Source organism: Silene latifolia, chromosome Y (genome assembly GCF_048544455.1).
Source record: "Silene latifolia isolate original U9 population chromosome Y, ASM4854445v1, whole genome shotgun sequence".
Lineage (NCBI taxonomy): Eukaryota > Viridiplantae > Streptophyta > Magnoliopsida > Caryophyllales > Caryophyllaceae > Silene > Silene latifolia.
Genome location: NC_133538.1, coordinates 167,158,323 through 167,182,735, shown reverse-complemented (window position 1 = coordinate 167,182,735; position 24,413 = coordinate 167,158,323). Strand labels below are relative to the sequence as shown.

General features: G+C 35.8%; 1 long non-coding RNA gene across 1 annotated transcript; it reads right to left on the bottom strand.

Moving 5' to 3' along the window:
• Positions 1-6,425: 6,425 nt before the first annotated feature.
• LOC141633247 (uncharacterized) lies at positions 6,426-9,195 on the bottom strand. Its single transcript, XR_012538043.1, has 3 exons — positions 9,042-9,195; positions 8,905-8,959; positions 6,426-6,627 (listed from the first exon to the last, which is right to left on the bottom strand). It is a non-coding gene; the product is annotated as an uncharacterized LOC141633247 (long non-coding RNA).
• Between the last annotated feature and the right edge of the window lie 15,218 nt (positions 9,196-24,413).

The following is a 24,413-nucleotide window of genomic DNA, read 5'->3' as shown; positions in this document are numbered from 1 at the left end:
TCAATTACAAAACAACAATAATATATAACCACACATATTTTATAATAATGATAATATATAATAATATAATAATAAAATGAATTATATATAAAGTATATAATAATATATAAAACAGATATTTAGAGGTAGGGTGTAAGAGGGTAGATGAGCGTGTTGTCGATTTCTGATTGGTCCGGATTAAAGCATGTACAAAGTAAAATGTAACGGTCTATAGCTAGACGGATGTTGAGACGGAAATTATTATTATTACTGTCACTATTATTAATATCCGGCCAAAAATACGTATTCATTTATTCTTATATGATTTACGTCTCAAAAATATAATCTAATAATACGTATCTTCATAAAAAAAATGAGCTTTTATATAATACGTTTCTAAAAATCGTGTTTGATATAAAATTAATTAAATAGAACAATTCAAAATTATAAAATAAAGTAACCAAACGGTTTAATAAATTTTAAATGTCAAAATGGGAAATTCGCGGGTGTTACACCTTCCACATAGGTTGGTAGGCTAATTTCTCCTAGGGTGTTCTTTGTTTCTCCGCTGAATCCGACCAGGACACTGGATTTCTTGATGATTTTCTCTTCATCTATTTTCATGGCTTTAAGGACGTCGAGCATCAGCAAGTTGATTGAATTGCCTCCGTCTATCAGGATTCTTGATACCTTAGTCGTGCCAATTTGCATGGTAATTACCAGGCTATCATGGTGTAAGTCTGGTACTCCCTGCAAGTCTGAGTCATCAAAAGTAATGGCAGGTAATAATTTAGATCTAGAAGGGGGTTGAAGTTTAGACTCCCTGGCGATTCTTTTAGCAGCCGAGCTGGTTAAGCCACAGATTTCTGAGCCTCCGTTTATGAACTTGACTTCATAGATGAGGGGAGGAGGAGGAGGAGGATCTCTGCTGTTTCCTGGATCTCTCTTGCCCAGTCCTTCATCTTTATTCTTGGGCTGCTGGATTAAGTCTTTCAGATAGCCCTTCTTTAGGACGTAAGCCACTTGTTTCCTGAGCTGAATGCATTCTTCTGTGGTATGTCCGTTATCCTGGTGAAAGTCACACCATCTTGTTAGATCTTTCCTGGGGTTGTCAGATTTCTTGCGCCATCTAACCGTGTCTCCCAGGCTTTCCAAGCGTTTGATCAATCCTGCACTATTTATAGAAAAGTTATATTCATGAATAGTTGGTAAGCTAGAAAGGTTACCTTTCTGTTCCTGTGCCATGTTAACTTCAGATCGTTCAGGTATGGAATAGGGTGCTGATCTGGGGTTGCTTCCTTTCTGGTAGGAGCTCTTCCTGTTAGTGTGTCCATAGCTTTGCTTTCCTCCGGATGAGTTTGTTCTGAAGATGAGATCTTCTTCCAATCTAACATGCTTTAAGACGATGGATTGAACAGTGGCAAAGGTTGGACAGGCTTTTTTGGTTAGGTCTGCGTAGATGTCACTGTCAAGCAGAACTCCATGCCTGAAAGCTTCCACCGCCGTTTCTTCGTCGCATCTGGGAATGGCCACCTTTTCTTTGACAAATCTGGCCAGGAATTCTTTGAGGGATTCTTCAGGAAGCTGTTTTACCCTGAACAAGTTACTGGGTCTCTTAGCCATGTCTCTGCTGCTTGCAAACTGTTGATTGAAGGCATTGACCAGGTCTGCAAAGTTCTTGATACTTCCATTTGGGAGATTGATGAACCATTGTAACGCTGCTCCAGTCAGGGTAGTACCAAAGTCTTTACACATGCAAACCTGCCTGAGTTTACTAGGTATTGAGGCGGCTAACATCTTCTGTTTGAATATAGCAACGTGGTTTTGTGAATCAGAGGTCCCATCATAAGTTCTCATGGATGGGACGGTAAATTTCTTGGGGAGATCAATCTTTGCAATTTCATCTGCAAAGGGTGAGTCAGTGAAGCTATCAATTTCTACCTCAGCCACAGGGTCTGGCACCCCGGGTATATTTTCTATCTTGTTATGGAGTTTTTGGATTTCCTGAAGCATAGCCATCATTATTGCTGCTTCTGTCTTGTTTGTTTCGTTGTCAAGAATGATTTGTGGACCAGTGGAGGTATCCTTCTCCGGAGTTCCAAAACTGGAGAAATCAATTTGCTTGATGATGGATGAGAATGGGGTTCCTGGCTCGAATCTGGTTTTGGAGCCTGAAGCCTGACTTTCCAATTTCTTTCTCAGGTTAGACTCAGATTCTTTAAGCCTAGTGATCTCGGCCCTCTTGAGCCGCCTTTTCCTGAATTGTTTCCAATTCTTTGATCTTAGCCAAGGCAGCTGCCAATTGTTGTTCTGGGGTGAGTTCTACCATTTTTATATGTGAGTATTAAATGGAAAATGATGAAGGAAATTTTTTTATTAATGAACTAGATGCCCCACGGTGGGCGCCAATTGTTTTAGCACGAATTCCCCTGAAAGGATCCGGCCTGAAGATTTAGTAGTGTAGGTATCTAATTCTAATATTTCAGGAAAAATGTACAGTGATGAATGAAATAAATTATATAAGAGCAATAATGTTTATGTTTCCTGGATAAGTTGAATGATAATAATGAAAGTAAAAAGAAAGTGTAGTAAGAATATCAAGCTAATTATATATGTTTTTTGTTTATTACTTCGTATCCTTTACAAATGTTCCTCCACTCTATTTATACTCTTTCTATTCTAATGTTACAATTGATTTTACGCTCCCACTGGTTGTTGAAACCGTCTCCTGATTAATAGGGAATGTGCCCTATTAATCCGGTTGACTTATTCTAACTCAACAACTTCTCCTTTTTCTCTTCTTGCACGTTGTAGTTTATGGAAATTGCACGTTATTGTAGTTGAACTTGGCCTTCCGTAAGAATAGAGCATGTGCATAATTGTCTTATTAATTTGCTGATTATTCATCCTGCTGGAGATTCCCATCAGGCTACTCTACTATTGCTATCAGGCCTCTTGAACAGCTTTCCTGTCAAATAATAACTATAATTGTCCGGACCCTGGTTGCCCCAATCAGCCTAATTAAGTCAGGCTAGACTAAAGTCAGACCAGGCTAAATTGTACCTAACAGAGTCTCTAATTAAAAATCAAATTATCTCATAATTTGTAATTTAGTGATCTATGTAACATGCATGCAACATAAAAGCATATTAATTAAAGATTAACGAAATATAATTTCCTTACATTGATTTGATGGTGAATATGGGCACAATCAAGATCTCTTACCTTGATTGTTCTTGTGCTAATGAAAGATGGAAGATCCTCCTTTACCAAATCTCCAAATTAGAAGATCTCCTTCAAGAAGCACCCAAGAACATATATCCAATAATCTAACAAATATAACTAGATACTTGTTAAACTTAACCGTTGATAATATGTAAATAATACTAATACACTTAGTATTTTTAATCTTTTGTTACTAACAATCTTATTAAAAATGATTTTATTATTTTTAGAGAGATAAACCAACTTTTTATTCACATGCAAAGATGCTCAAGTGAGTTAAAAAAAATGAACAAAAAGTTGGTCTAAAAGGAGGGAGTGGCCGGGTGGTAGGAGAGAGGAGGAGAGGAGTATTTTTCTATTTTTTATGTCCAATGGCATTTGTTTATAGAATAGAACAAAAGTTGATATGGAAGAACAAAAATATGTGTGTAATTATTATGTTTCATGCACAATTACACATATAATTACACGGTCCAATGCCCCCATTTACGGGTCAATTTTGGTTCTTATATTTGTCGCACAAATTCGTGTAATTTTACTTTAAACATCATTTTATATTTAAATGCTTCCCGATTAATTTTGTTCAAAATACTACGTAAATATACGCGTACCGCTACACATATTATTTACGTACTAATATTAATCACATTAATCAATTAGTACAATTTTAGTGAATTAACAATTAATTAACTAAAACCCGTCTCATAAAATTTATTATTCAATTATCACATAATTAAATAATAACTGCCGCACCTCGAGTTCGTAATTCGAAATATCTCTAAAAATATCGACTAACCTTTTAGTCAATAAATCAAGGGACTAAATAAATTGTATCTCATACAATTAATTAGTTGTCAATTGGGGTTTGTTCCTTTAGGTGTGACCGAAAGGGGTCAGTTGATCACCGCCGTCACACGACAATAACGTCAAACTCTAGTCAGCCAACCATTATCGATTTACGTTAATCAACTGACGAGGATCATAAAATAAATATCCTTATGATATTCCTTTAATGAGATTTATGATGTAAACGCACTATTGAGGAGGACACTAACTCCAACGGAACAATGTGACCATAAATAATAGATACCTTTTACCTCGGATTGATGACTTATTTGACCAATTGAGTGGTGATGGGGTCTTAAGGTTGGGGTGCCATCAATTAAGAGTTAAAGGTCAAGATATTCCTAAGACCGCATTTAGTACTAGATATGGACACTATGACTTTGTTGTTATGTCATTTGGGTTGACAAATGCACCGACAGTCTTTATGGACTTGATGAATCGAGTGTTTAGTCCCTATTTGGATCAGTTCGTAGTAGTCTTTATCGATGATATCCTTGTGTACTCTAAGGATAAGGAGGAGCATGAGAAGCATTTGAGGATGGTATTGCAGACCTTGAGCGATAATGATTTATATGATAAGCTAAGTAAGTGTGAATTTTGGATGGAGAAGGTTGCCTTTTTGAGGCATTTGGTGTCTAAGGAGGGAGTGTCAGTGGATCCAGCTAAGATTGAGATTGTAGCTAAGTGGGAGAGACCGAAGAATGTGGAAGATATTAGAAGGTTTCTGGGGATGGTTGGCTATTATAGGAGATTTGTAAAAGATTTCTCTAAAATAATTAAGCCTTTGACTACATTAATGAGAAAAGAGAACAGGTTTAAGTGGGATGAGAGTTGTGAGACGGCTTTTCTAACATTAAAGGAGTGCTTGACTACAACTCCTTTTCTAGCTTTACCTAAAGGGAGTAAAGATTTTGAAGTGTATACTAATGCTTCGAAGGATGGGCTAGGATGTGTGTTGATGCAAAGGGAAAAGGTGATAGCTTATGCTTCGAGGGAGTTGAAACCGTATGAAGAGAATTACCATACTCACGATTTGGAGTTGGGGGCTGTGGTGTTTCCTTTGAAGTTATAGAGACATTATTTGTATGGGGCTACCTTTAATGTATTTTCTGATCATAAGAGCCTTAAGTACATTTATACCCCAAAAGGAGCTTAATATGAGGCAGAGGAGGTGGACTGAACTTATTGGAGACTACGGTATGGAGAAAAAATATCATTAAGGGAAGGCGAACGTTGTGGTAGATGGTTTAAGTAGGAAGTCTATGCATTCTTTGTGTACATCTATGTCAAGAATAAGATTGTAAGGTGAGGTAGAAAAGATGGGGATTTATGTGATAAGAAAAGGAGATTCGATTGGGGATTTAACGATTGAACCTGAATTATATTTTGAAATTCGGGAGAAGCAGCAGTTTGATTCAAGGAAGGCAAAATGGTGGGCTCTTGCTACCAGTGTAGAACCGACGCGATTTACCGTGCATGCCGATGGGAGTCTGCGTTTTGAGGGTCGTTGGTGTGTTCCAAATGATGATCAATTGAAGCAGAGTATTTTATCTGAAACTCATGGTACACCATATGCAGTGCATTCTAGTAGAGACAAGTTATACAAAGACCCGAAGAAGGAAGTAGCAGAATTTGTGGCTAGGTGTTTGACATGCCAAAGGGTGAAAGGAGAGCATAAAAGACCGCAGGGCAAGGTGCAACCTTTAGATGTACCTGAATGGAAATGGGAGAGTATCTCTATGGACTTTATAGTGGGATTGCCTCAGACTCGGAAGGGGAATAATATGATTTGGGTAATTGTGGACCGACTGACTAAGTCAGCTCACTTCATTCCAATGAAGGATACATGAAGTAAGGCGGAGTTAGCTCAAAGCCTACAGGAGGATGTTGTCAAGTTGCATGGAATACCTAAGGATATTGTGTCTGATAATGATTCAAGGTTAATATCAAAGTTTTGGCAAGAGTTGCAGGAGTGTATGGGTACTACCTTAATGATAAGTACAACATTTCATCCAGCTAGTGATGGGCAGACAGAGCGAATGATCCAGACTTTAGAGGACATGCTTAGAGCCTGTGTGATAGAGTTTGGGGGTTCATGGGAAGAAAGGTTGAATTTGATTATATTTTCTTATAACAGTTACCATGCTAGTATTGGCATGGCACCTTTTGAGGCGTTGTATGGAAGAAAGTGTAGAAGTCTTGTATGATGGGATGATAAATCTGATGCAGTTACATTGGGGCCTGAGATGATTCAGCAAATGGTGGAGCAGGTCTGTGATACCCCGCGATAAAGCGGAAAATATAACTAATAAATTTAAGAGGAAATTATGAAATTTTTAAAAATTTTATTTAAGGTTAAAGTTTAACATGCGGGATTCACTAAAACTCAACGGAAGGAAAGTATGCAGAAATAAAGTAAAAGTTCATACAAACACGATAGTCAAAACTGGGGAAAATATATCCCACGAATGACAAGACTAAAATAGGTAAGTTTAGCAAAAAGATAAATAAAGTCCAACGGTGAAGGTACTCGCTAGCTCACACATGTCTTCACCCCATAAATGCGCCAACTAATACCTGTCATTCATGTTAACATGAACGCCAGAGTCAGTGGAAAGTAACTCAAGGTTCTCCCAGCCACATTGTATCAAAAATGAACATAGCAAAGAACTCAAATAAGGCAAGGCATAATAAATACGGGATACAATTCACTTGAACAAATAAGAATGAGATCATTCATGTTAGAATAATAAGAGAAAGCAAGATAGAATAGCAAATGAGCATGTCATAGGCATATTTAAAAAAGTGAAGTAAAGGAAAGAACATAGATATGGTTAGTTAATCACAAGCACGAATTCCAATGATATGTGACATATGCGACTTTTCAAATTACACAAAACTAGTACTTAAATCATGTGAGATAGATAAACGAGTGGTCAATCATCGCAATACATATAGATGAAAAACATAGCCATTACTTTGAATATCTTCTAGCAAATATTGCACGAGACGTGGCTATTAACGTTGCATGTGTACTCATGACTTGCATCTCGCCATAAGAACGAATGGGAGGATCAATCCCGGCGATCATATAGCAACTAGAAGGCTTGCATCTCACCTCTAGTGTCCGATAGGACCAAGACTCTTACGTTCAACCACATAAGACGTAAACTCTAGTGTAGAAAGACATATGCCAATGACCATAACCAAGCAAGACATTTACTTCTCTAAGACTCAATTTTCCCAGGGTAAGACTACGATAATAACACGGTCCTAGTCTAAACCTGGCCAGACTCTCGGAATAAATATTTTCTGATTCGACATAGGGCAGAACAGCCCGTATCCAAGACTCGATGACAAAACGGAAATCGAGTATCCCAATCGCCAGAACAGCACGAAAGTGGCGGAAAAGACTAAGATAAAACTCACTTGCCAGAACAGCACAAGTGGGTCAAACCCATACTTGCCAGAACAGCACAAGTAGGGCGTAAAAGAAAAGAGATAAACCGTACTTGCTAGAATAGCACAAGTAGATTAGACTCGTACTTTCCAGAACAGCACAAGTAGGGCGTAAATATAAGTCAAGCAAGAAGGCATAGCATTTTGGCATTTTCACGAGAATACGACACATTACAAGTAGTTACTTAGAATAAATCACTCATACTTGAAATATGATGAAGACATGAAAAGGAGCAAGTAACAACCCATAAGTGAAATATACTATACCAGTTCATACTTGTATAACATAGCTAAACATTTTATTTCATATTTACGAGTTACTTGAGCTTAAAATAGAACAAGCGGTAACAAATGAATTAAGTGATACGAAATATGAGGCCAAAACGTAAACAAACAAATGAGAACTCAAATATGAAGTATATAGCATCATTTCATACTTTTCTAACATGAATAAACATTATACTTCATATTTACATGTTAATTAAACATAGGATAAACAAACGATAGCAAATAAGTTAAGTAATGTGAAACACTAGGCAAAATGTAAACAAACCCCAAACCGAACCACATTTAAGCTTAACAACCAAAACCGATGTTTATCATATGAATGAGACATAAGCAAGGGCTCCAATGATAAATAAGTGTCAACAAACCATACACAAGCATTAGAGTCAAGGTTAATAAGCATACCCATCAAGAAACCAAAACCCCAATTCAAAACAACAAGTTTAGAACTCGATTAACACAAGGGTTAACTTCAAACGATCATAACTCAAGTTCTAGATATGAAAATAAGTTGAAATCAATTGGAGTGATAGCTTATCCTCTTATGGTTCTAACGGTAGGCCATAAGCCCAAAATGAACAAGTAACGAAGGATGTATGGCCATTTTACGAAAACTGGTCATGCTGAAACCGCAATGGGCTGCTTCCCGCGAGACATACAAACTACATCTTTATCCCCAAATCAATCTTATCTTATCACTACAATCCAATTGAATAATAAAATGTAATTAACAAGGAATTTAATATGTAAACTTTGAGACGAAAATCAATAGTTTACATATCCAAGCAACCAACTTTAACCAATTGTTCTCAACTCATTAGTTTACAAACTAACAATTTCATGACATAATTAAACACAAATATTAAGCATGAACAACATGGTTTACTCAGTAGTTTATCCATGTAACTAACCCAATTCATACACCCATTTCATAAGGAAGCTAAATACACAAACTTTACACAAATTAACCATGTAAATCTTGTATAAAACCGTCACATACAACCATGGTACAAACACAAGTAAAAATGTAAACTGCGTTCACTAAAAGAGTAAACAACCACATAAACACACATAAATTCAACATAATTTCGAATAACCTATAACCATTACCTTTTGCTCTTCACATTTCCGACTCAAAAGTACTCCGGGTTGTTCGAGTTAACATCTACACACAAAAAGAACGAATTAACATGGAGTCTCATGCCATAAAAGCCACGTCCAGAGGGAAAAGTTGGGACATTTCTTACCTATAAAGATGGAGGGCGAGGAGAGGAAGAAATAGGCATGAAAATCACTTGATTTGGTTGAGAAACGAGTTAGTTATGGCAATTTTAGTGAATTGGAAGAAATTGTGAAAATGGAGAAGTTGGAGATGGTGAAAGTTGCTGAGATTTTTGGTGGAAAAAGTGATGGTAGGGATTAGAATAAGGGGTTAGGTGGAGAGAAAAAGGTAGGTGGTTGGTCTTAGTCAAACTTGGTCTAAAATCACATTTTGAGTCGATTTTGCGCTAGAAAACACGCCTCAAGTCTACTATAAACTCATGACGGAAAATATTACTATTATTATCATTATTATTATTTTTATACGACTAAAAATACATATTTTTACAGAAATAGGCGTTAAAAATATAATTAATTAAATAAGGTATGTATATGGTTACGAGGACGTAACCTTCTTTTTAGGAGGGTGGAAAGTAAAACACTGTTTAATTCAGTAATATATGCATTTTGAGTGGGTTTGTCTTGTGTCAATCTTGGGTGAACTTCGAGACGAAGTTCATTTTATGGGGGGAAGACTTTGATACCCGTAATTGTATAAAGGTTTAATTGGCATTTTATATTTCATTTTATATTTTATCATGAGTCGGGATTAAAAAAAATAATTATAAAAATAAATAAAAATAAAAATAATAATATAATAATAATAATAATAATAATAATAATAATAATAATAATAATAATAATAATAATAATAATAATAATAAGTGAGACGGTTTCGGAAATAAAAAAACAAACGCAAGCCTTACCTTGGTTTGGACCGAGTATGTTAACAGCCCATATGTATATATACCTTATGCACACAGGCTCATTACATATCATTTGTCATTAAACAAAAAAAAAAGGAAAAAAAAAGGAAATAGAATCAGAGGAAGAGGCGAGAGAGCAGTGACGAAACACAACGAAGGAAAGGGGGTTCTTTGATCGGATTTTGTGACCAATTTCAAGATCGTTTTTCATCCTAATTTGTAAGTAGACTATCCTAATTCCTTTTATTCAATTATTAGCTTAGTTATTGTAGTATTTGCCTCAATTTCTTATAACCCTAGAAACCGAATTTGGAAGTTTTGCTTATGGTTTGTTGAGACAGTTTTATTTGTGTAAATTCACCATGGATTGGGTTTTGTGTAATACCATGGTTTTCTGGTCCTTAGTTACTCGGTAGAGTAGGTTGAACTCGACTGATTAAGTCGTCGTGTGACATCTGGTCAGGGTACTGTCCTGCAGCACTCGGCCGAGTAGTAAGATACTTGACCGAGTACCTGGCGTACTCGACCGAGTACCCGTTTTGAAGGGATTATTTCCTCGGTTTGATTAAGGTGATTAGGGATTATATATATATATATATATATATATGTTTACCAGTTACTAATCCTTTTTAAAAAACCTAAAACTGCGTATACCATTGATAAGTGGTAATTTTATGTGATTTTACTCATGCTTTTATCTCATATCTGACTCGATTTTGTGAGATATAATTGTCTAATAGCTCATTTGACTATTTAATTAGAAATAATTAGTTTTATTATAACTATTGCGAATAATGTTATATTTCGTTGAGAATTTGTTACTGCTCTGATTGTTCTAATTTTGTAGAGATTTTTCGTGGATTGAAGCTATTCAAGTCGGAGAAGACGGGTCAAATTAAGTCAACAAGAGCAAATATCCCAAAGTCAAGGTCAATGAGACCTTCAAACTGGAACTCCCTGTAAAGTGAAACCCAATTGCCCCCATTTCATACCATCTCATCATTAACAAATCCATCACCATTAAACAATTAACCATCTCCGTTCTCCTACTCCTCAACACCTCCGCATCTCCATTCACCATAATCATACACCTCGTCCAAATCAAAAACCCGAGACCGCTGCAGCACCAGCGAACGAGGCCTCCTTCTCCCTTAATCGCGCTCGAGGTCGGAATCAAAATTCGAGTACAATTCGCAGCAACGATCTCGCCAATCAAGATTCCATCACCATACATCAACCCAAATTACGACCATCCCCTATCTTCAATCCCGAACTCGGAATCAAAACCCGAGTCCGACAACAACAAAGCTACCACGGCTCAATTCCGACTCAACCGAGTGAACCACTTCGACAGCCACCAGAGCACCGAGCTTCTTCTGCCACCACCATGCTCTTCCTTCAAGACACCATACTCCCTTTGTTGTACAACGCACCAGCATATAGCTGTAGACATCTGAAAGTTGTCTACTAGCCATACGGGTACCCGATGATGAGGCTAATTTAATGATTAAATGAAAATTGACGATATTATAGTTGACGGCTTTTTACACTTATAACCCACATTGACTACAAAGAATGGCCCAACAACACTATTACACTAGCTATATTTTTATATTAATCCAGTAATCCATTTGTACCATATTGTCGATTTTGGCGCATGGAAGTGTATAGATGTGCTGACCCTTACCATTCCTGTAATACACTAGTACCCACTTGTGCTCGGATTAGGTGAATAAAAGATTTTGGGTAAATGTAGGATCCAACAAGGCAACAATCATGTTGTTGAATGCATGCACATGACAGCATTTCACTACAATGCAAAGACACGGACAAGTATAATTTTATATGATACTCCCTCCTATTTCAGATAATCGTCCTATTGTTCATTTCCGATTAGTCGGGTAACTGTTCCATTGTCTATTTTTGGTAAGTGTTGTGTGGTTCAAATTCAATTCTATTTCCGTCTATTCACATAATTGTCCCATTGTCCGTTTTGTGTGGTCTAAACTCATTTTCTTAATTCTTGTGCGATTTTCACAATGGGACGGTTATGTAGAATAGGAGGGAGTACAAATTCTACATCTCTAGATTCTAGCTTTTTGATACCTCGTCCTAAGGCTAGTATAAATATTGCAAAGTCCGTCACAATTGAAGGGGCATCTGATATACACAAGACCGTTCCAAAAACAATTGGTTTCCCTTGTGACGGGTTACCATTTGTGGCGGATATTTTGTGAGTTAAAATGGTAATAAAATGGGTTAGTGGATAAAGGTGATCACATGAATAGTGTTGCGGAGAGAGAAAAAGTGGGTACTTTATGAGGTAAAATGGTATCCGTCACTCAAGAATGACGGATATGTGCCGTCACAAACAAGAATTTGTGTTCCAAAAATTATATACTCTTCATTGTCTCAAGTATGCGATCCCAGATTCAAAATCAAATCACAAATTTCACATTAAATTGTCCCAGTTTCATACATGCGCATAGGAGCCGTTAATTTACGACAAAGTCAAAATTCATTAATAGTCAACATCCACAAAGGCCTGAGGGTACCAATATCAAATATGTTTTCTTTACTCTTCTTATTTCGTTCTCTTATTTATTTCCTTTATTATCGTATTATTTGTATTATTGTGCGTAAATTAACCATTTAACTTGTCCTTATAAATAATTGTATAAAGTTTGTTTATAACTTTATTTTCTTTTTCTTAATTTCGTCAAATATATAATATTACAAATAAATAGTAGAGGCCGTCAGTTTGATGGGCGGTTCGGGTGCCTAATAGTAGTCTAGACCTGGCAAAACGGGTCAACGGGTCGGGTTCGGGTCGGGCCAATTCGGGTCGGGTCTCTTCGGGTCTCTCATTCAATTCGGGTTAATTCGGGTCGAGACGGGTCTTTTCGTGTTTCGGGTTAGTTGTCGGGTCTGTTTCGGGTCAAGCGGGTCGGGTTGTTTCGGGTCGGGTCATTTTCGGGTCAATGAATAATAGAGAAATAGCCATTTCAAGTCTTTTCTGTTCAATTAGAGTTATATTTTGTCAGGTCATTTTCGGGTTTGGTGGTTTCGGATCGGGTCATTTTCGGTCGGGTCAGTTAGGGTCAAGAAAACTCGGGTCATGTTCGGGTCGGATCAGGTCAATTCGGGTTTTCGGGTCACATTCGGGTGATGTAGTTCGGGTCACTTCGGGTCTCGGGTCAATCGGGTCGGGTTACTTTTGTCAGGTCTACCTAACACCTTCCCTGACCGTACCTTTACCCCCGAATCCGCAATCTTTGGTTCAGACCGGAGTGACGGATCAGTCCCCATTCCAGGGATCAAAATGGACATTTTCCGTTAAATTTGTTTTTGTATGTTTTTTTATAAAACTTACTGGCGACTCCATATTAATTATTTACGTATTTCAAAAAAAGGAGATTTTTTTCAGGGATCTCAGAATGGCGATTTCACTAGAGACTTACTAAAAAGGTAAGACTTAAAATTTATTTATAATATTGTATTTCTGACGAAATTTTTCTTGTGTACAACTGTTTCCGTACATAGTTATTGAGTTGTTAAATTATATTCACCTTTGCTAATCAATACCCGATTGTCCTGATATTTCACGGTATGATGTACGTATTAAGGATTAATGAGATTGTTGACATATGACATGTATACGTGGTTTGTCAAAGCTAAGGCCTTTCTGCATGATTTTCATCCATTGTTGTTTCTCTTATTTTATTCCTCTTTGTTCATCGTAATATTTTGGTCCATAATGTATAAAAATGGTGTAGGTTTTCCGTAAGTCAATATTATGCTATTTAAGCTACCTTAATTCACCCTCGGTAAAATATATTGTATACTTAGAAGGTCCATTCGACCGACTAGGCCTTACACGTATTTTCCACCTCACGACGTCGTGTTTTGGCAACTCACTTGGTCCATTCGACTGGATGAGTACAAAAGCGAAAGATACCCTCGTCTCATCGCGCTCTCGCACCGCGGATGTAATGGTATTTTAATGTTGTGAGTACCCAATTTCCAACCTACAAACCTAACCATAGAGCCTGTAGATCCTTTGTTAGACCATATAATTGTATGTCATATTTGTTAATGGTATTATTACATCTACGATTATTGGTTTTGTATGGTTTTATCACTAATTAACCACTTTATTAGTGTTGAGTTTATGGATTCAATTACTTAAGAGAGGGAGGGGGTGAATTAGGTACTATTTAAAAAAATTTAACTTCAACTTTATTAATTTAAAGTGAGTTGTAGGATGAAAAGAGATATGAGAATATTTCGAATAATATAGAGAAATTAAACGAGTATTAAAATGAACGTTTGCTGAAGTATGAAGGTAACAATTGTTCTGACTGTAGCTATTTGTCTCAGTTTATGGAGTATAGATTGCAGACCAAATGTGACAGTATGTGGAACTGTTACTTCGAAAGTTAAGCAAAGCAAATGCAAACGAAATAAAGAGCAGCGGAATAAAACAAATAAAATCAAACACGAGATTTTTGAATTGGTTCGGCAAGAACTCAAGTGCCTACGTCCAATCTACTTTTTATTGATTAATTTTAGTGATCTACTCCGACTACTAAAAACCCGTACAATAAAAAGACAACAACCTACTCCGGTTGTGACACAAGTTCAAGAACTACTCCGTTCTAGAACAAGTCAACTCGCAACCTACTCCGGTTGCCAAAGAGTTGAAGACTACTCCGTCCTAAACTCTACACACAAACTTAGAATGTTATAAGGATCAAGTTTCCACTAGCTTATTCTTAAAAAGAATTGAGATGGACAACTTTACAAGATCAACGATTCATAAGTGAGAGAGTCTAGTATATTAAAATAACAGTAGCCATGATTGTAACACTTGAAGACTTTTAAAAGTTTTGCAAAATAAAGACTCGGTTTTTAAGCTTTGAAAACAATTTGCAAACTTAGATGAAATCTCAGAAAAAGTCTTAAGGTTTTGAGAGGATGAGGCACGCCTTTTATAGGGAGGGTAAGCAAGGTGGGTTGTTAGGGTTTTAAGGGTCAAAGACCATCACATGTGATGAGTCTCAACAACTTCCCAAACTTGCACAAAAGAGGGTTCTTATTCAAAAGGCAAAGGAGATAAAGAGTGTTTGGAATTATCCAAAAGAGATCATAAGTTTTCAGAAAACAAAGAATGAAAAACAAGTCACATGATGACAAGCTTTCACAAAAATGGCAAAAAGCAATCCTTATTTTATGAAAGACCAAAGAGTCAAATTTGCACAAAGGGGAAACAATTTGAAATGATAATTATTCCAACCACTTTTTCTAGAAGGCCAAATCCTTGTAAAAATATGAAGGTTATCTTTCAAAATATAAGACACGTAAATGACTTTTGAAAGATAAGAAGAAGTTCAAATGTTACGAATTAAGGCAACGGTCCAGGCTGTTGTTACTTGTAAAAGTAACAGTGGTCTTGACTGTTTCTATTTTTTTTAAAATACTCTACTTTATAACTTGTACATTAGATGACGCCTGGGACTCAATACAATTGGGTGATCAACAATTCCACGCTTCTTAATCCAAGCTTGATTTAATCATAAATCCTGAAAAGGTAAACTAAGATAGCACACATTAAATGGGCATGTTATCGTCAATCAAAGGAACCCAACAAATTCCCCCTTTGATGATGACAAGCCCTAAAACGAATGTAAACAATGTAAACAACTTATTTCAAGATTTAATCAAGCAAGATCATATGAGAGAAGGAACTATATTACCTTATGGAGCAAGAACTTAAATCAAACTTACCATGGCAAGTTTACATTGCCCCAAAACAAGAGTAAAAGTTGTGAAGGTTAGGCCTAGTTATGAGTTAACCAATATGCAAGGAGATTAAGAGCATGAGTTTACCTTTTCCCTCTCTTGACATCATCAAAACGGGCAGGGATGTCAAAAGCATTCAAGAGCAAGCACGCATAAGAAAACACAAAAAGACACACATAAACGTGACAAGATAACAAAGTCAACACAAACATACGGTTTAAACATAGTCTAACCATAGTTCACCACGGCTAAAACAAGTTCAACATACACCACCAAGCAAAATATTACGAGTGAAAAAAGTTTTAAAAGGGCGCAACAAGGTGGGACAAAAGCAAGGTAAGGATAATAGGCAAGAGTGTGAAACGGATAAGAGAGGTCAAGGAGAGGAGGCTTGGTCACCATCTAACTCTTCACCCAAGGGGTCTTCATCCAACGGGTCATCTACACCATCATCACCGTGCTCCTTGTTTGAGACAAGAGTGGAAATGATATCCACTTCTCCACGGATCATATCCACGGTGGAGGCAAGAGCCGAGATAGCCGCATCCTTTTGAAGCGCATATTGCTTCACCCAAGCACTCAAATCCGCAATAGCTTGACACACTTCACTCAAACTACCCGTCCCAACTTGACTAGAAGACCCAACCTCCGGATCCGTCTTGATTTTCACATAAATTAATGCATCATTTTCCACTTTAATCAACATTTTTCCCATTTGCCCGTCACTCATCGTGTCACACATGTCCAAGGACCCCATACTATAGCTCACTAACACCCCGTGTGCCTTAAGCACGATTGACAACCACATTCCATAGGGGAGATTAAGCACACTAGAGGAGGGTTTACGGAGTTTGGTCGAGATAAGATCAAAACGCTTAAACATTAACCCAATCAAATTAACCTTTTTATGAGTGGCAATATGATATATGAGGTATTGTTGGGCTATGGACAATTTTCCCCGTCACCCGAAGCGTAAAGGGAACGACAAAGCATGTTAAAGACTAATCGGAGAGGAGGGGGTATGGAGGTATTGCTGACAGGACCACAAGTTACGGCTTTTGGACAAACAACTTTGGAAACGGCTAGGGGTGAGGCATAAGGTAAGGCAACCCAAGTTTCAGCGGGGAGATTTGTTGGAAAAGTAGATCTATATACTCAACATATTCATATATGATTTAGGTTAATTTAATCATAAAATTAATTGGTGATCTTATGCATGCAAACAATAATTAATATAAAGAAGAAATCTTTATCTTACATTGGAATTTTGGTTTATTTGGGCACAAGAGAGATCTCCTTCTCTCTTGTTCTTGTGCTTTCCTCAATGGAAGAACTAAGATCCAAGTATAGGATCTATCCCAAAGTATAATACCCAAGACACACTCTTAATAAAATTAATATTATGTATACTAGAACAATATTAATTTAGTGATAAAATTGACCCAAAAATATTTTGTTTTGGGCTCTTAAAACCGGTTAAGAGAAAGGAGAAGAAGAAAAAAATATTTTATCTCTCTAAATATTTTATGATGAATGAATGAATATCACACAACAACAATTATGTTATGTATTTTATATGAAAAATATAAGGCAAAAACCCTTTGTTTTTCCTTGTGAAAAACCGGGTAAGAGGAAGGGAGGGGAGCCAATGCATGCTTGAGTTTGTCTTCACAATGACAACTAGTTTGCATGGCTAGTTTTGTAGGGGAATAATTATGTTCACCACTCACATAATCAACACAATAAAACTCCTTAATACTCCCTTAATTTCGGTTTACATAGATAATATGGACTCCATATTATCTTTGTCAAAATGTCAATTTGTCTTATGTTACATGTCATATGTAACATAAATTTGTTATGTATTTTTAACATATTAAAAATCAATGTATTAATAAAAATACGTCATATACAAAAATCGACTTAGCAATTCATAATTACTTGTACCAAAATGTTTTACCAATTTATAAATCACAATAACTTGTATTTATAATAATTCATTCAATTTCAATTGTTTCGTTAAACAATAATTTCATCTGAGTAATGAAACAATTCGATTACTCAGACCGTATCTCATTTAATCAGATTATAATGAAATACGTAAATTTTACTTCCAAAATCGTCCGTCAATTTTAAATAATTTAATTGACTCGTAACGTTATACGATCAATTAATTGGTCAATTAAGAGTGTTGCCCTTTAGGTATGACCTAGGGGATCAACTAATCACCACCGTCGCACGACAGTAATGTCAAACTCTAGTCAGCCAATCATTACCGATATGTGTGGACTAGTTGATAGTAAAAATAATACTTCCCAATTGTATTCTTTATAATGAGACTTAAACATGTGATCATCATGATCAACAGTTGTGATCGCATTATTGTCGGAGGACACATATTCCAACAATCTCCCACTTGTCCTCGACAAGTGTGCGTCACCAATTATCTTGTCCTATTACTATCTCCCACTCAATGCAAGGTGTCTTTCAGGTCGTACTTGTAAGTGATCATATCGAGAGTGGTTTCCTCGATCTGTAGAATAAGCGATTGATGGGATTTATCCACCATGGATACATTCCGAGCGTGGCCACGCATTTCGAGTTCATTACTCCTCGAGTGGCCCTGAGATATTGTTATAACCACTAGGGGTGGACAATTCCTATCGCACTCATTCCCTTCAACTAGCCACAACCATCATAACCCAAAATATGCCCATTTGACCCCATTTACGAAGGTCGTAGTAACACAAATCAAAGTTAATCTGAAACTGTGCCATCTTAGGCGAATAGTCTTTAGTCAAAAGAATCGACTCATTTGAATACTATAGCAGCTCTCGCCACGACTAGGCTATATAAATTTTCCAGAACTCTATAAGCGGTCATAAGGCCCGACAAAATGTTCCTAACAGTCTGCCTATGTGATCGACTAGTCATCTCACATGACTCTATGGCACTTGAACTTGCCATCAATCGCATCACACTCTAGTCACTTCGAGACGTCACCTCATGTAAGTAACTATGGGCAAATACAATGCTAATCCGTGTTCACTTAAACGGGGTTCAATTGTCTCTACAACCCGTTGGATGTAACAAAGTATAAGGTGAGTTACTAATAACTCAAACGACAAATGTCGACATCATACTCGGGTAGTCAATACCATATTACAACCTTGTGATGCACATCGTAAGTGTGTAAACACTTGTTGATTGCAATAGAAGTTTAACATGTCATGTGTCCATGTGTACAAACTTCTTAATCGTATTATCCTTTTCATTCATGTTATCACTCATAGCATGAACCTTACCAAGTACATATCAAGGTTTCCGACCTTGGTTTCGGTTCTTTATCTTGAAAGAACTTCCTTATCGATTATCACATAGCGAACGAATTTGTGGTGAATGATATAACTTGTACTGATCAAGTACTCCACTCACACACAATGCACTAGGCATATGTTTTGTAGAATCTTGCAACAATTGTGAAAATTATCAGTCTAGCATTTCTCACAAGTCCTAGCATATTTGGAAAATTAGTTTTAAGTAATATTCCAAAATTCTTATTTATCCTTTTAGCTGAAAGGCTTAGGATTGTCATAAATCCTCACATGTTGTTTGAATTTTAATATGTGCAATCTCTTGACACATAACAGAGTATTCTGTCAAACACTGAAATCGCTCATCGGATTTTCCTCGAGAATTCATGACGTTTCTTGTATGGATTGCCAATGAATCATCATGCTCTCATGCATATGATTCACCATTGGACATGTGCATGATTATTCTAATGGCGGAAACATTAGTTACTAATAATCATGAGATCAACCGTTCTTAGGTTCAATGAACGACCATGACTGCTAATGGCAATTCCATTTTCATTTACATGAATAACCTATGTGTATGTTGATACGATGTGTATCTCTTAATACTAATCCAATATCTCTTGATGTAATTGGATTCATCATAGTCCATATTCATCCAGAATTGAAAACTCAAATACTTCTTTGTGAAAGAAGATATTAGCTCGTCATTCCTAATGAGTAATGAGTTGTAAACATTCAAAGGATGATTGCTCCCACTAAATTCCATGTCTTCACATGATAATTTCTAAACTCCCACTTAATTCCACATGTTTCCAAATTGATTACTCAATCGAAAACATTTCAAATTTGGAATGTATGTTGCTTTGCAAAGTTATTAAGATGAAGCCATATATGTTCCCATCATATCCTTTCAAAATTCCTATTTTGAAGAGGTCTCATCTTAACCTTATGGAAAGATATTTTAATCTCTAATTCGTTCATGTCATAATGATACGTAGCAATGTCATTGTTTAAATATAAATAATATCTAATACACGTCCTTCAAAATACCCTTTTCAGAAGGAGGTTTAACCAATTCATTTTCAAAATGTGGTTAAGAAATGACTCTTGCGTGGTTAAAAACTTAGCTATTGAAGATATCGGTATATCAATCCTTGCAACTCGTTTATTACTAGTACGTTACTTTGATTCATTTAGGCTCTTAAGTAAAGTTTGAAACTATTGGTCAAAATTTATCATAAACTAGTCAATTAAGACTTTACATTAGTCATTCTTGTTCCAAAACTTTCTTTTGGTCTCCTCGTGTAGTTATCTTGAGAACATACTCTTATGATTACTTCACTTGGTCTCTTTAGTCATATAGAACTTACTTGAGACCATAGATCTCATCTATTGGGTATACTATATAAATAGATATACCTTCATTCAAATCATTCTCCCTTGCGTAGATCTCATTTACACAAGTACACAAATTTAGCTTGGTGTGTGTTGTGTCCTCATTTTTCTCCCACTCTATCTTTAGAATAAATACACTAGAGATTAAAAGATAGCATATGAGACACAAATAATGATGTTGAAGTATAAGGAGAACTATTTCATAGATTGACTAATAGTTTTAGATTTCGTAAGTGTACTTGGTGATTGACATTCCTTTAAGAGAGTTCATAGACTCAAAATCACTTTATAAATGATCATACACAAGCCTTAAGCATGTAGACATATAATGAATCCCGTCATTATAGTTGTCTATTAGATCACTTTAAGTGAATAATCATATGTTTCTAAGAGCAAGCATTTAAATACAAATTTTAGAACAAAGGATAAAATGATAAACGGGTGACTTGGGTTGCAAACCAAGCCACCATTATCCAAAATACAACCAATTATCCAAAATACCTTTCCATGTCGAACACGGAAACTTAAAGGTTCTAAAAATCCAAAACATGATTAAAATAAGACAATAAAAAGCAAAGCTCCATGAAAGCTATTCCTAGCTTCTTGATGGTTTCTCAAGCTTGCTTTTCTTTTCCCTTGTCTTTGCTTGGTGGAGGCCCTATTTACAATAAAAAGGGAGATACATTATCACAACTTTGTATCACAATACCATAGTTGAATTAGAAACATAAAAGAAAGGATAGTCATTTACCTACTGGAGTGATCTTTCCAGCCTTTATATCATCAAGTTATTTGGAACAATTTCTTTTCCAATGTCCAACACCATTACAATAATGGCATTTATCAAGAGGACCCTTCTTGATTTTTGAAGTGCTAGCTTCATAAGTCCTAGCTTTGGTGAAAGTGGGAGCTTGTTTCTTACCCTTTATCTCATTCCTCTTGAACTTCCCCTTGCTCTTAGTGCTTATGTTAAGCACATCCTTATGTGGGTTAACATTTAACCCCAGGTCTCTTTCCGCTTGCACAAGTAACTTGTGCAATTCTTCAAGAGACACATCCTTGTCTTGCATGTTAAAATTCACCCGGAATTGAACATACGCTTTGAGTTTTGACAAGGAGTGTAGAATCCTATCTACAATGAGATCTTTAGGGATTTCAACCTTTTGAATTTTCAAGGTCTCGACAAGCTCCATAAGTTTGAGCACATGAGAGCTAACCTTTTGGCCCTCTTTGAAGTCGAGATCAAAGAATGTCGCGGCCGCCTCATATTGGACGATCCGCGGAGTTTGTGAAAACATTGTCACAAGCTTGGAGTAAATCTCATTAGCGGTGCCCATCTTAAAGGCTCTCCTTTGGAGATCCGCCTCCATCGCAAAGATCAACACGTTTTTCATTGCGGCGGACTCCTTATGGTAAGCCTCATATGCTTCCCTAGTGGCGGCGGTCGACCTAGTAGTAGGTTCGGGTGGAGAGGCCTCGGTGAGGTAACGAAGCTTGTCGTCACCATGGGTGGCTAATTTGAGTTAGGCATCCCAATCGGAGAAATTTGACCCATTCTTTTCAAGTTTACATCGATCCATGAAAGATCGGAGCCATGATGAATTAGCGAGAGGCGTGGCGTTAGGGGTTGGTGTAGCCATTTGTTATGAGAAAAAAAAGTGGTCTACAAAACAAAATAGAAGGAGTGAAACAAATGTCGTTTTAATAATAATAATACTCGTAAAAATTTATTTAAACAAGTTTTATTGCATTTATCTAGTGACCTCTACCCAACTTGATAAATGATTCCAAGACCCAAATTCATATTAACTTAGGCATCGGTAAAGCCGAAAAATAACCCTTATCAATATAACTCGGTGGATTAACCGTTTAATCGATTCTACTTTTAGAACTCTTGGTCGATAAATTTACATTAAAATTTATCTATAGCCCGAAACACATCCGGCAACCGTCGAGAATACTTTCGTTGAGTTCAACCCAAATTTCGAATAAATGTGTCCATGATCCAAACTTACATCAACTTGGGCATCGGTAAAGCCGAAAACAACCCTCATCTTTATAAATTCGGTGGGTAGACATTTATCACACCACTTCACCAACGTAACAAGGTTTGTCTTACGGTAAAGCCGGCTCAACTCCCTTGCGAAACTGGTACTTCATGGGTTTCTAATTTTTAGTAAGGCTATATCTCAATTGTTTATTTTAGCGAGAGGTCATGCCAATTTATTATCTATCACGTTTTAAGTGAACTAAAGCGGTGAACTACGATAATTGTGATTGACACGGTCGAAGAACTCGATTAAATGATAATGCATGTTTTAGTTATGGAGATTTAGCGATGCATGTGACATATAAATAAAATGCAAAGCATAAAAATAAATCCTAGTATGGCCTTCCTAAAAAAGAAAATCTAATTAACTATTACATATTCGGAAACCAACTCCATTGGTCCCCTGAACTTCGGTTGTGGCACGCATCTCGAGCTAACACCGTTTTTATGTATCGTCATCTTGAAGAAATCCGTCTTTGGGAACTCCGAAATAAATAAAATTACATAATAAATTACATAATTTCCTATTATACATTTGTAACTAAAATAAAATAAATCTATTAAATTACAAAACGGTGATACGAGATCACAATAAATTACAACCGAATCGATATTCCCATACATTTCGGGGTAATACCAATTAAAAACTAAGGCCATACTAAGTAAAAATTACATAATTCAAAAATTATATAAAATGAAATTATGACAATCATAAATAAAATGCAGCATTATAATATGTATGAACATGCCCAATTTTATGCTAAATCGCCTTTAAGTAGCCAATATCGTATATTACTCGATTTTTACGGATTTGCGTGATTCAACATTTTATAATCACAAAAATTACATAAATTCATATTTATGCATAAGTTAATTACCCTAACCTCTTAGGACTCAAAATTTAGTCTTCACTAATTATTTGACCATAATTAAGTCATATTTCTAAAAAAAAAATGTTCATTAATGGACCTAAAATTACAATAAAAACTATAAACTTCAAATAAATCACAAAATTTCAAATAAATTCAAAATTTGAAAGTTAAACTCATGAACATTCTGGAAAAATACCATGACACTCATAATGTTCAAAAACTTAGGTTAAAAATTTCGAAATTTATCCGGAAAAACAATGTTGCGGTTTATCGGTTTTAACAAAATAATCATAAAAACATGAGAAAAATTATATTCATCAATTTTTCAATTTTAGATCTGAAAAAGATAATAAAATGCAACATATGATGTTTTTCCTTAGTCATAGAGTATGTTTTATTAATATTTCACTAATTAAGTCACTATTTATGCTATTTTTCTTCAAAAAATCATAAATCATGCATAAAGACTTCAATATCGCCTATTATTTTACACACATCTTGTAAAATTGCATGTGACAACATACTAAATTTCTATGACCAGATTCAAAATTTATCTCATATTAACCTATTTTTTATCTAAATTCGATTTTAATAATGAAAAATCCATTTTTCGAGCATAAGAAGTCCAACAATTATGAAAATTTACAGGTCATCTCAAAATAATATATGTGACAACATATCCAAAAATCAGTGGAAAATTCGAAGTGTAGCTAATTTTAGTCCGAAAATGACATTTTATTCATAAAATCATATTTTTAATGCCATTATTGTATAATATGAACAATAAAAATCCATAAATTAACCAAAATATCCTAATAATATTTTAGGACCAGAAACTTTAACATGCATAATGATTTTCGTGATATATCATAATAACACAAAATTAAACAAGTTTTATATGTTAATCTTATAACTCGGAAAAACTTTTAACCGATTTGCATGCAAACAACCAAGGCTCTGATACCGATTGTTGGAAAAGTAGATCTATATACTCAACATATTCATATATGATTTAGGTTAATTTAATCATAAAATTAATTGGTGATCTTATGCATGCAAACAATAATTAATATAAAGAAGAAATCTTTATCTTACATTGGAATTTTGGTTTATTTGGGCACAAGAGAGATCTCCTTCTCTCTTGTTCTTGTGC